Source organism: Pelophylax lessonae, assembly GCF_965119305.1.
Source record: "Pelophylax lessonae genome assembly, chromosome: 6".
Lineage (NCBI taxonomy): Eukaryota > Metazoa > Chordata > Amphibia > Anura > Ranidae > Pelophylax > Pelophylax lessonae.
In genome coordinates, this window is record NC_138773.1 from 8854773 (window position 1) to 8869002 (window position 14230).

The 14230-nt window shown below is 41.9% G+C and overlaps 1 protein-coding gene across 1 annotated transcript in view; it reads right to left on the bottom strand.

Annotated features, from left to right (window-relative positions):
* The window catches only part of LOC309558391 (uncharacterized protein), a gene marked incomplete at its 3' end in the record, with an annotated part of 897500 nt that overhangs the window by 572428 nt on the left and 310842 nt on the right, over positions 1-14230 (bottom strand). The window lies entirely within an intron of this gene.

Below are 14230 nucleotides of genomic sequence, written 5' to 3' on the forward strand. Positions count from 1 at the left end.
GTCTTGACTCTTTGCCAGACTCTTCATGGTTCCCCAGTCCAAGCAAGAGTACTGTATCTTCTAGTACTTCATCTCAGGTCTCCATTCTTCCCTCATACCCTCAGGTAGTGATTAGTGATGTCGCGAACATAAAATGTAATGTTCGCGAACGGCAAACGCGAACATCGGAAAATGTTCGCGAACCGGCGAACATTGCGAACCACCATAGACTTCAATAGGCAGGCAAATTTTAAAACCCACAGGGACTCTTTATGGCCACAATAGTGATGGAAAAGTTGTTTCAAGGGGACTAACGCCTGGACTGTGGCATGCCGGAGGGAGATCCATGGCAAAACTCCCATGGAAAATTACGTAGTTGACGCAGAGTCGGGTTTTAATCCATAAAGGGCATAAATCACCTAACATTCCTAAATTGTTTGGAATAACGTGCTTTATAACATCCAGTGTGTGAATACGATCAGGTATAATGTTGTATCGATCAGGTAGTGTAAGGGTTACGCCCGCTTCACAGTGACAGAGCAAACTCCCCGTTTAATGCACCGCAAACAGACCAGAACCGACCAAAATGGGACAGGAACTGGGCTTTAAGGGTTAGGGTTAGGTTTAGTGTTAGGGGATAGGGTTAGGGTTATGGTGAGATACTTAGGGTTAGAGTTAGTAACCCTACCCCTATGCCTCTAACCCTAAGCACTAAAAATAACCCTAACCCTTGCCCTAACCCTAATTCTATTTTTTTTTTGGTTCTGGACATGCTACAGAGCTGAAACTTCACAGGTACACTTTTTAGACCCCCAGACACTGAATCACACAAAAAAGTTCTTAAAAATTGTCATTTTTGATAGAGAGCCAATTATTGGAAAAATTAAAAAATAAATAAAAAAAAAAATAAAAAAAAAAATTTCTTTGGATTTAGTGTCTGTGGGGGGTCTAAAAAGTGTACCTGTGAAGTTTCAGCACTGTAGCATGCCCAGAACCATAAAAAAATTACGAGTTAGGGCTAGGGTTAGGGCTAGGGTTAGGGCTAGGGTTAGGGGTTTAAGTTTAAGGTTAGAGGGTTAGGGTTAGGATTAGGGTTAGGGCTAGGGTTAGGTTTAGGGTTAGGGTTATTTTTATGGCTAGGCTTAGAGGGTTAGGGTTAAGGTTAGAGGGTTAGGGTTATGGTTAGGGTTAGGTTTAGTGTTAGGGGATAGGGTTAGGGTTACGGTGAGATACTTAGGGTTAGAGTTAGTAACCCTACCCCTCTAACCCTAACCCTCTAACCCTAAGCACTAAAAATAACCCTAACCTTAGAACTGACCCTAACCCTAGCCCTAACCCTAACCCTAGCCCTAACCCTAATTCTAATTTTTTTCTGGTTCTGGACATGCTACAGAGCTGAAACTTCACAGGTACACTTTTTAGACCCCCCAGACAATAAATCCAAATAAATTTTTTTTTATTTTTTATTTTTTAATTTTTCCAATAATTGGCTCTCTATCAAAAATGACAATTTTTAAGAACTTTTTTTGTGTGATTTAGTGTCTGAGGGGTCTAAAAAGTGTACCTGTGAAGTTTCAGCTCTGTAGCATGTCCAGAACCAGAAAAAAAGATCATTTTTCAGTAGAGCAGGGAACTTGGGACCCCACTTTTACACCTATATGATCTTTTTTTTCTGGTTCTGGGCATGCTACAGAGCTGAAACTTCACAGGTATACCTTTTAGACCCCCCCCCCCCGACACTAATCCCAAAAAAGTCATGCCTGCCTCCAAAAATGCCTGATAAATATATAGAAAAAAAATACTCAAATACCAGCCCTAAAAAGGGCTTTTGGGGATAATATATATATATATATATATATATATATATATATAAAAAAATTACACAAATACCAGCCCTGAAAAGGGCTTTTTGGGGACAATATATATATATATATATATCCAAAAAAAACCTCAAATACCAGCCCTAAGAAGGGCTTTTTGGGGTGCTGTCCTTACAGCAGGAGTGTACCAAGAACACTGACTAACAAGACCGGGAACACTGACTAACAACTATCCCTAGCTATTAACAGCAGCAGCAGCTCTCCCTGCTCTCACTAACACACACTGCTTCAGAAATGATCTAAGATGGATTCTGCCCTTGCTTATTTATAGGAGGTGGGAGGGTGTGGGAGGGAGGTATGCTGATTGGCCTGGAATGTGTCTGCTGACTGTGAGGTCCAGGGTCAAAGTTTGCCTCAATGATGATGTATAGGAGGCGGACCGAACATCGCATATGTTCGCCCACCGAGGCGAACGCGAACATGCGAAGTTCGCCGGGAACTGTCCGCCGGCGAACAGTTCGGGACATCTCTAGTAGTGATGAACAGGCTCTCCCTTGCAGAGCTTCAAGCACATGGGTAGGCTTTAGGCTCCAGGTCTACCCAGCAGCAGTTGTTCCTCACACATCCAGACCACACCAAGGTCTGGGTGGGAGGACCCAGATCACCAGACTTCCCTCCCAGCATGCTCAGCAGCCAAAGAAATTCCTAATGATTGGCTGGGAAAAGTATGCATAATTATAACCTTGCTCCATTGTAGATCATCTTACTAATGCCAAAGGTAACAATGACACCTCTTGACAGAAGGGAGGAACCACACCTAAACCAGGCTTAGGAGAAAACCCAAATGATCATAAAGACTATAAATTAGCCAGGTTAACTACAACCTAGCAACACTTAAATTTACTAGTAGCCTCTGCTGCTTAAGACAAGGGTGCTACATACATACAATTGTTTATAATACATTGTTTGCTTTTCAGGTGTTTTCTATTTTTTTGTATGACTTTACTATTGTGAGTTTATAAACTGTTTTGCTTGTGCTTCATTATTTGCTGCAATGATTTATCGGCCCCTTTTTTTCACAATACACAATTTAACCCCTTAATGCCTAAAGGTAAAACAAATCTTAATGTCTGAATGCTGTTTGGATATGGTCTGGTCTCACTGAGCCGAAGCTACGTGATGATGTTTATCTTCAATAAGACTGTGTATACTGATACCGACCTTAGACTACTCCACTTTTCTAGTCCATCAGAATTCTCTGGTCCAATCCCAAGGTCTAGTCCCAAGTGCTGGCTCTTGCATGCATTGATATCAGTGCTGCATATATAGACTCATTCGTATATACTAATTATTTCATTCCTATTTTTATAATTCATCATTTTTTGGGTGACAATCATTGCCTTATCATTAATTAGGGATGGGCTAAACGTTTGAGTCAAACGTAAGTTCGACTCGAACATTGGGTTTTCGTGTGTTCGTTGAACACGCAAACAAATGTGGCGCTCGGCGGGAAGTTAGCCCGCCGATGAGTGCCCCATATTGCACTGGGCGATTGCAGTGCATTAAGTGCTTGTGATTGGCCAAAGCATGCACCTGACCTGTATGCTTCAGCCAGTCACAGCACACTGTCCTGTCAGAGCCATGATTGGCCAAAGCCAGGGGGCCTTTAGCCAATCAAAGTTCAAGGGCTAAGTCCACGCCCCACACTATATAAGGATGCTTACATGGCAGCTGCATGCAGTGTGTTAGTGGAGATTAGGAGTGGAGATTAGGCAGATAGTTTGTGGATTGTGCTTTCATATTTAATGCAGTCAGTGCAGTGTAGTGTAGGGCTGATTCTTGTATAACACAGTGTACTACAGTCAGTATAGTGTAGTGCTGTGCTGATTCTTGTGTGTAGGGCAGTCATTGTAGTGCTGTGCTGTGCTGAGTCATCTTGAATGACACAGCATACTGCAGTGTAGTGTAGGGCTTATTTTTGTATAACACAGTGTAGTGCAGTCAGTGTAGTGCTGTGCTGTGATTTTTGTGTAACACAGTGTAGTGATACCACTGAAGTGTTGTGGTATACATGTCTGTGTCACCCCACTGATCCCATTTTTTCTTTTTTTTCATTGATATATATTTTTTTTTTCCAATTTATTTTGCAGCATTAGGTTCTGTTGCTGCAATATTAGTACTCCCCCTTCTGTGTCACAGGTGCTATTAGTTCAGCGTCAGCAGTGTTTTTTTTTTTTGTGGTGCAGCAGAATTAATTGTATTTAGGGAATTATTGCTGTCCTCCCTTTTGTATCGCAGGTGCTATTCCTTCTGTATCACCAGTGGGGTTTTTTTTTGTGGTGCAGCAGAACTAATTTTATTTAAGGCATAACTGCTGTCCTCCTTTTTGCGTTGAAGGTGCCATTCCTTCTGCGTCAGTAGGGGTTTTCTTTTTTTTGGCTTTATTACATTTTTCTTTATTAAAAAAAATATATAATAAAACGATTTTTAGTGCACCAAGTACAAAAGTATTGCAGACAAGCACCATATTCCTTTCTTACACTCTATAATAAAAAGTTATAAAAACTTCCCCCGAAAAATAAAAAAACAATAATAAAACGGTTTATAGTGCACAAAGCACAAAAGTATTGCACCCAAGCATCATATTTCCATCCCACATCCTATAATAAAAAGTTATAAAAACCCCTAGAAAAATCCCCATCATGTTCGAAAGGCCAACAAGGAGAGGCCGACACTCAAAAGGCCACTTAAAGAGAGCAAGCAGCCTCTGTTGTGAAAAGTGGTGGTCGCGGACATGGTGCATCCACTGCAAGACAGGGCACACTTATCCTTTTTTTCCGATGCTGGCTGTGTTCTTTTTTTAATTTTTATTAAATTTTATTCGATTTTAAACGGTACAAAAGAAAAATAGCAAGGTGACAGATAAAACCCGACTACCTTGTATGTAGTAATACAATGACAAAGAGAACATTAGAAAACATGAGAAAGAAACCCTTGGGTTAACAAACATTCTGAGACTGATGTAAAAGAAAAATAACTGGATGGATCCGAAGGGGGGGGGGGGGAGAGTCTTCAGTGGCTAAGTAGCAGATAAAAGGGGGGAGGGGGGACCTGACTCACGCATTTTTCATTTGGTTAAAAGTTAATAGAGGCTCTAATTTTGGAAAAAAGTTATAAGAGGCTCTTTGGTAGACAAAAGAGTGACTGAAAGATCGAAAGGCAGCAGCAGGAAGAACTGATTCCATAAAGGCATGCCAGCGTTTGATGAAACGCTTGTTAGATGATGGGTGGTTGAAGTCTGTAGTTTTTTTCCCTGTATAGTAATAAATAAAGCTCTTGTTTTACTTGTGATATGGACGGGCAGGGAAAAGAAATCCAATTCCGCAAGATCACTCTACGAGCTGTAAGAAGGCATAGTAAATTCCAATCTTTATGATGAGAATGGACTGAGGATGACCAGGTCAAAATTTGTTTTTCCCAATAACCAAAGATTAGGAGAAGGGGATCCTTTGGGAAGTGCAGTAGAGTAATGCCATGAATAAATGAGATAACTTGGTCCCAGGATGCGAAAATGAAAGAGCAGGCCCTGAAGTGATGAGTAAGAGATGGTATAGGTTGCTTACAGTAAGGACAAGAAGCTGAAGTGGGGTTGCATTTATCTATGCGGAAGGGGATATAGGCCCTGTGGATGATTTTCATCTGGGTTTCTCTCCATTGTTCGCAGGGTGTTAGCCGAAGAGTTTTGTTGTAGCCATACAGCAATTTATCTGTTAGGTCAGGGTCCGGGAAGTCCTTGCTCCAATTCGAGGCAGAGGAGGAGAAGGGAGGGAATGTCTGCTTCACCAGCTGTTTGTATATGTCCAATAATTTGTATGAGCCTTTTTGAAGGAGCAGGTCAGAGAAGGATGATTGAAAGCTTTTTTTTCCCCGTCTTTGCACGAGGAACATATGAAATTTGTCCATTGCCCAAAATAGAAGGAGTGGAAGTGCGGTAAGGTGTACTGTTGTGCTATTAATGAGAAAAGGAGGGGCAAGCCTGAGTCTTCATGACATAAAGAAGAGAATTGGGTGAGACCTTTAGCTTGCCATTCGGCGTATGCTTTGTGAGTTATGCCAGGGGTGAAGTTGGGGTTTCCTTGTATAAGCGTTTCTCTGGAGATAAAAGGTGAGAGGTGAAAACTTTTGAGGATTTCCCTCCACACAATGACTGTGTCTCTCAGGATGGAGTTATGTTTCTAGTTAAGAAGGATGGTGTGGATTTTGCAGTGAAGGAGAGCGGCCATCGAGTACGGATGAACCATTGTCGATTCTAGAGGGTAATTGGAATAGCGTGATGATGTAGAAATCCAGTCAAGACCTATCCTGAACAAAGAGGAAAGAATGTACATTCTAATGCTCGGGAGGCTAACACCCCCTTCATTTCTGGGAAGATACAGTTTTCGGAAGGCTATACGTGGTCTTTTGTTATGCCAAATACATTTGGAAAGATTTCTGTTCAGTGATTGTATATCTTTATGTTTTAGTAACAAAGGAATAGTTTGAAGTGGATACAATAGACGAGCAAAGCTGACCATCTTAAAGAGGTGACACTACCCAGAAATGATAGGGGGAGATCCATCCAGTTTTCCAGTTCCCTATTGATTCTCTTGAAAAGGGGAGGATAGTTTAGAGAGAACAGAGAGGAAGGGAGTTTCCCAATTTTGATGTCCAGGTGTGTGATATGGAATTTGGCTATAGTAAAAGGAGATAGGGTCGACCAGGAAGGGGAGGAGGATCCACCCAATGGAAGTATTTCACTCTTGGTATAATTTATGCGTAAACCAAAGTAAGTTCTGAACTCATCGAATGATTGTGTTATAATGGGCATCTCCAATGTTGGGTTGGCCGTGAAAATGAGGATATCATCCATGAAAAAATCTGTTCGTAGCTCATGCCTGCCTATATGGATCCCGTGGAGGGGAGGCGTAACTCTGAAGAAATCTGGAAAGGGGTTCCAGAGCAAGGTTGAACAACAGGGGTGACAGGGGGTACCCCTGCCTTGTGCCCTTGGGGAGGAGGAATTCCTCTGAAAGGATGCCCGCCACCACCAATCTAGCAGCGGGTTTAGCGTACATTGAGTGCACTAATTTCAAAAAGGGACTAGAGAAGCCCAATTTGGTCAGGACCAGAAAAAGCCAGCAAAAATTTACATTATCAAAGACTTTCTCCGCATCCGGTGTCATAATGGCTAAGTCTTGGTCCGTATGACGTTTGCATAATCCAGTACTAGCATAACTTTTCGAATATTGAGGGTTGCTGTTCTACCTTTTACAAATCCTGATTGGGCTCGGTGAATTAGAAGGGGGAGGATAGTTGCGAGTCTGATGGCTACGATTTTGGAGAGAATTTTGAAATCTAAATTATGTTGGGAAATGGGTCTGTACAAACCTGGTTCTAAGGGGCCTTTGTCCTTCTTAGCTAGTAGTTTAATGGTGGCTAGATTGCCCATAGGTAGGTATAGGCCTCTCGACTAGATGTTGTTATAAACATGCAAAAGGGTGGATTCCAACGGTTCACGGAGGATTTTGTAAAATTCCCCCGTGAAGCCGTCTGTGCCAGGTGCCTTATTTGGAGCTAATTGAGATAGAAACATAGAAACATAGAATGTGTCGGCAGATAAGAACCATTTGGCCCATCTAGTCTGCCCAATATATCTGAATCCTATGAATAGTCCCTGGCCCTATCTTATATGAAGGATAGCCTTATGCCTATCCCATGCATGCTTAAACTCCTTCACTGTATTTGCAGCTACCACTTCTGCAGGAAGGTTATTCCATGCATCCACTACTCTCTCAGTAAAGTAATACTTCCTCATATTACTTTTAAACCTTTGCCCCTCTAATTTAAAACTGTGTCCTCTTGTGGTAGTTTTTCTTCTTTTAAATATGCTCTCCTCCTTTACCGAGTTGATTCCCTTTATGTATTTAAAAGTTTCTATCATATCCCCTCTGTCTCTTCTTTCTTCCAAGCTATACATGTTAAGGTCCTTTAACCTTTCCTGGTAAGTTTTTTCCTGCAATCCATGTACTAGTTTAGTAGCTCTTCTCTGAACTCTCTCTAGAGTATCTATATCCTTCTGGAGATATGGCTTTTGTAATGGATAATTCCAAAGCAGTTATGGGCGCATTAAGGAGGTCGCTTTGAGCTGGGGTCACTGAGGGTAAATCCAGCTTATCAAGGAAGCATAGTGCCACGGTCGTGTCAACAGGATCAGGGGCGATAAGGAGGACTGAAATTGCAGCATAATTTTAGCTATATCATTAGGAGTCCTACAGATGTTGCCCGAGGAGTCCCTCAGGGCCGTAATATGAGTTGGAACATGTTGGCCTTTGCTCAATCTGGACAAGAGCGTGCCTACCTTATTGCCATGCTTGTAAAACATGGCATCTGCCAATGAACGCCTAAGCAATTCCAGTTCTTGTGTCAACATGTCAAATTCATGTTTGGCTTTTTGCCAGTGGGTCCCTATTCTCAGTGGAAGGGTCATTGGTAAGCAGATGCTGGGCTAAATTCAGGTTGGAGCTGTCAAGCTTGTATTGGGCCAAGGACAATCTCCTAAGGGAGGTTGCATAGGCAATATTTTGCATCTAAGAAAGGATTTCACCGCGTCCCAAGAGAGATTTGGGTCGTCTTTATGTAAGGCATTCGTGGTATTGAATTCATCCCAGGCTTGGGTTATATAGGACTTAAAATCCACATTTTTGTAGAAGAAGGCTGGAAAGCGCCAACTATTATGGTTGGATGACGTGGCAGAGTAGTTGAGGGTGACCGATATAGGGACATGGTCGGATATGGTGATTTCTCCCATGTCGGTATCTGTTATCGCAGGGATCGCGTTGTCAGTACAAAAAAGTAGTCTGTCCTAGTAAAAACGTTGCGGGGATTGGAATAGAAGGTAAATTCCCTGTCAACAGGATGAAAGAGCCTCCAAACATCAATAAGGCACAGGGATTTTCCAGGAAATCTCCGCCTACCACATGGAATAGAAGGTAAATTCCCTGTCAACAGGATGAAAGAGCCTCCAAACATCAATAAGGCACAGGGATTATCTGGGAAATCTCTGCATACCACATGTGGAAGGTGAGGGTTTATCAGGAGTTTGGGCGAGAGATTGGTGAAAAATTTCTCCCTGGGGTTGTTAGGGGCATAGACGTTGGTGATGATAAGGTCCCTGGGGAACACACGGATGTGAATTGAAATAAAATGACCTTGGCCATCAGTGTCAACCGCAATTATCTCACAGGGGAGGTTCTTTTGAATTAGAATCAGAACCCCAGCATTGTGGCCTACTGCATCTGAACCCAAGACTGTTCCTACCCACAGTTTTTTCATGCAGTAGTAGTGGGAAGATGCTAAGTGGGACTCCTGTAGGAGCACTTTGTCAGTTTTCAACCTTTTAAGATGACAAAGGATTTTAAGGCTTTTAATAGGGGATCTCAGCTCATTTATGTTCCAAGAGACTATTTTCATGTAGGGTCTAGCTTAAAAGTGATATGAGCATATGTCAGAGTGTGAGTTAGGTATAGTAAGAGAACTTTAGCAGTAAGAGTAAGCAGTATTGGAGTGGAAGGATTGCAGATAAGAGGGCCTGTCTGGAGAAGGCATAGATAGGAATGGTGGATGGTGTTAGATAGGGTGCGAGGGGAAGGGAAAACACATAAAGTAAATGCAACAGAAGAGCATACACAACAATAAGTGGACTTCACTTGTTTCTGCATGATATCACCACTAGGTCAGCTCCGCGGGTGACCCTACCACACACAGTGTGCAGAGAGGCCCCTCGGGTCACAGGGTGGGAAATAGGGTAATATGGCGGCCCCAGAGGGATAACTGTGCGGTGCTGTCCTGTGATGTCTTGAGGAAAATGAAAGACATAAACAGTATAGGCCCATGAGTTTGAATACACAGTGAATCAAAATAACAGAAAAAAACTAATGACATCTCCAGTGTGTAAAGAAACCCTTACCGGGTGGAGCTGAGGTAAACTTAGCGCAGTCTTGAGAGAAGGAACAAAATAATACCATGGCGATAAATCAGCGTAGGTTATGCCGGAAACTTGGGCTGGCTGCGCTGGTCCAGAGAATGGGCAAGTGGCGCAGCTCGGGAGGACGGAGCATTAGGTTGATCAGAGGTGATGGAGCGAAGAAAGGTTTCCGCTGTGGACGTGTCTTGGAAGGTGAGTTGTGGGAATGCCAAAAGTGAATTTTATGCATCGTTGAAACAGCTCTGAGCAAATATGCTTGAACGCTTTCCTCTTCTTTGAGAGCTCACTTGAATAATCTGTGAATATCAGGATTTTAATGCCATCCACATGGAGAGGGCTGGATTGTCTGAATTTGTGAAGTATTGCAGCTTTATCAGCGTAGTTGAGATACTTAGCGATAATAGGACGTGGTGTTGCTCACTCCTCAGAGGGAATGCCCAGGCAGTGGGCCCGCTTCACAGTGCAGGGGCCTATGAGACCCATGTCTTCTGGAATTCGCTTGGCGCAGAAACTTGCGATATCCTGGGATTGCAGGGATTCAGGAATGCCCATGAAGCGCAGGTTACTAAATCTGGACCTATTCTCTAGGTCTTCTCATTTCTGCAAGTAGTACTGATTTGTTTTATCTTGCCGTTGCTCCGTGGCTTGGGCCTGAAAGAGCTTGCCTTCAATGCTAGAGATTCTATGTTCAGCTTCATTCAGGCATGATACTAAGCTCCTTTTTGATTATCATCATGGCAGCACTCAAAGCCTTCTCTACAGAGGCTGTGATGGTGGGGGCTAATATAGCAGCCACTGCCTGTGCTGTGGGCTGATTATTGTAATCCTCCTGCTGTGAGGGTGTCAGGGTGGGGCTGAAGAAAGGGCCGCATCCCCAGGCTCGCTTTGTCAAGGAGGTGGGAGCGATCACGCACCATTTTTCTCCAAAAAACGCTCCATGGCTGGGGCAGAAGTGCCTCTAAGTGACTGGGACCTTGGCAGGTGAGAGGGGCGATGTTATAGGCCGGTTTGCGGGAGCCGAGGTGAAGCACTACTCTCTCATGCGGCGCCGGAACCGGAAACCAATTATTGCTATTTTATATATGATTTTTTTTCTAGCGCAATATTCAGATCTTTTACTATACATAGATAGAGATGTGATGGGAATAGGGTATACGCAAGTGACTGATTTAAATACTATATCACCTGATATGATGTAATCAATAGCCCCTATATACTGTATATGTAAATATGTGGTGGGTATAGGGTGTACGCAAGTGATTGATTAAAATACTCTAACTATCACCTGATATGAAGTAATCAATAGCCCTATATATAGATAAAGATGTAGTGGGTATACAGTATACGCAATGACCTGATATGTTGCAATTGATAGCCCTATATATAGATAGAGATCTATGTATGGTATATGGTGTATGGTATGCACTACTGAATATACTTTTCACTATCTGATCTCTGAACTTGTAAAAAGTACAAATCTCTCTCTCTGCCTACACTGCTAGGAATGTCTCTGCACTGTCTGACAAACTGCAAAAAAAGCTTCTCTCTCCCTGCCTCAAACGCATTCCTCTCCCTGTCTCCTCGCCTGCACAATCACACTACATGCTGCGCGGGCAGCCTTTATGTAGTGTGGGGCGTGTACTTGGCCCCTGAGCCATGATTGGCTAAAGGCAGTCTGCCTTTTGTCCAATCATGGCAGAGATCATTTGATTGGTCAAAGCATGAGGTCAGGGTGCATGCTTTGGCCAATCACATAACGTGCGCAGTGCATTATGGGATCTTGAATTTCCTGCAAAGAAGCACATTTGTTTGTCATTCGATGAACGATCAAACGAGCGTTGTCGAGTCGAACTTACCTTAGACTCGAACTCAAAGCTCATCCCTATCCAGAAATAAGGGGATACTGAGTAAAACCAACATTGAACAAGCTATTCTAAGCATAAACATTTCAAAGATTCCCACTCCTTTGTGACCAATATCGATGCAAATATTGATGGCAGCTAGATCCATAATAATGAGACATTGGAAATCCAATAACATTCCCAGTATAAGCGAAGCGACAAGACTACTGTAATAAATGAGATCCATAGCTTCAAACAAATTCTGGCTTACAGAGATGGCACTTTTATAGTTTCATAGTTAGTTAGTCAGGTTGAAAAAAGACACAAGTCCATTCAGTTCAACCAAAAAAAAAATAAAAACCAGTATTGAAAACCCAACCATACAATCTCATATACACAATCCTATACCCACTGTTTATCCAGAGGAAAGTGAGAAACCCCAGCAAAGCATGATCTAATTTGCGACAGCAGGGGAAAAAAATTCCTTCCTGATCCCCCGAGAGGCAATCGGATATTCCCTGGATCAACTTTACCTAAAAAATATTTATACATGGAGATCATATCCTCCTTATGTATTTATACATGGTGATCATATCCCCCCTTATGTATTTATACATGGTGATCATATCCCCCCTTATGTATTTATACATGGTGATCATATCCCCCCTTATGTATTTATACATGGAGATCATATCCCCCTTCTTATGTATTTATACATGGAGATCATATCCCCCCTTATGTATTTATACATGGTGATCATATCCCCCCTTATGTATTTATACATGAAGATCATATCCCCCCTTATGTATTTATACATGGAGATCATATCCCCCCCTTATGTATTTATACATGGGGAGATCATATCCCCCCTTATGTATTATACATGGAGATCATATCCCCCTTCTTATGTATTTATACATGGAGATCATATCCCCCTTCTTATGTATTTATACATGGAGCTCATATCCCCCCTTATGTATTTATACATGGAGCTCATATCCCCCCTTATGTATTTATACATGGAGCTCATATCCCCCCTTATGTATTTATACATGGAGATCATATCCCCCCTTATGTATTTATACATGGAGATCATATCCCCCCTTATGTATTTATACATGGTGATCATATCCCCCTTATGTATTTATACATGGGGAGATCATATCCCCCCTTATGTATTATACATGGAGATCATATCCCCCTTCTTATGTATTTATACATGGAGATCATATCTCCCCCTTATGTATTTATACATGGAGCTCATATCCCCCCTTATGTATTTATACATGGAGATCATATCCCCCTTATGTATTTATACATGGAGATCATATCCCCCCTTAAGCTCCTCTTCTCAAGAGAGAATAAATTCAGTTCCTCTAATCTTTTCTCATAGCTGAGCTCCTCCGTGCCTCTTATCAGTTTGGTTGCCCTTCTCTGCACTTTCTCCAGTTCCCCGATATCCTTTTAAAGAACTGGTGCCCAAAACTGAACTTCATATTCCAGATGAGGTCTTACTAATGATTTGTACAGGGGCAAAATGATATCTCTCTCTCTGGAGTCCATGCCTCTTCTAATACAAGAAAGGACTTTGCTTGCTTTAAAAACAGAAGCTTGGCATTGCATATCAAATTTGAATCACACTGGAAACTTTGCAAACAAAACTAAATAAAATCAATACTCCCTTAATTAGTACAGCGAACCCTAAAAAAAAAAAATAAGAGGTCCTAAGAAAACGACTCCAACTCACATTACTTGTTAGTAAAGTGACACCACTTTCATCTCTACTTTATGTTTCCTTTTATTCTTATTATGTTGGAACTTTGATTGGTTCTCATGCAATCACCCCCTATATGTTTGCATATATTGTAATAACATGTAAAATGGTTTATGGTAGAGAATAAGGCTGTGATATCTTATACATTGTGTTCTTTCCAAACTCCGGGAATATACACTACAGCAATTCTGATGGCCTTTGTTTCCAATATCATTAGGAATTAACTCAGTGGATGTTTTTGATGCATTAATATTTTGTAATGTCTGAAAAACAAAAAGGTTGCTCTTTCCCATGCGGCCTATAGACAGGGTGGACTGGAGCGGGTGGGATTGAAGGTACGTTGTCATGGAGGAGTTTAAGAGGATTCTAGTGGCAACCTTTAAAGCTCTGATGAACTCCATGCCCAAAAGGGTTAAGGAAGTGCTGGAAAATAATGGTGACCACACAAAATATTGACACTTTGGGCCCAATTTGGACATTTCCACTAAGGGGTGTACTCACTTTTGTTGCCAGTGGTTAAGCATACACCCAGCCAGTAAGTGGGTGAATTCCCATATACAGTTTAATTTGGACTGTGTCCTCTCAAGCTGGACTGATCCTGGAAGTCCTAAGGATCCTTGTTTGTTCAACAACAAAGCTTTTGTGAAGTGCAACACTTACCAGGGACTATGTGTATCCCTATTGGTGGGATTTAATTCTTTGCACATCTGATTCTTATCCCCACAACCTTAAGATATGTTTGGTCGCTGCAGCAACCCCCTGTTTTTGTTTTTATTCATGTATTTTATATGAG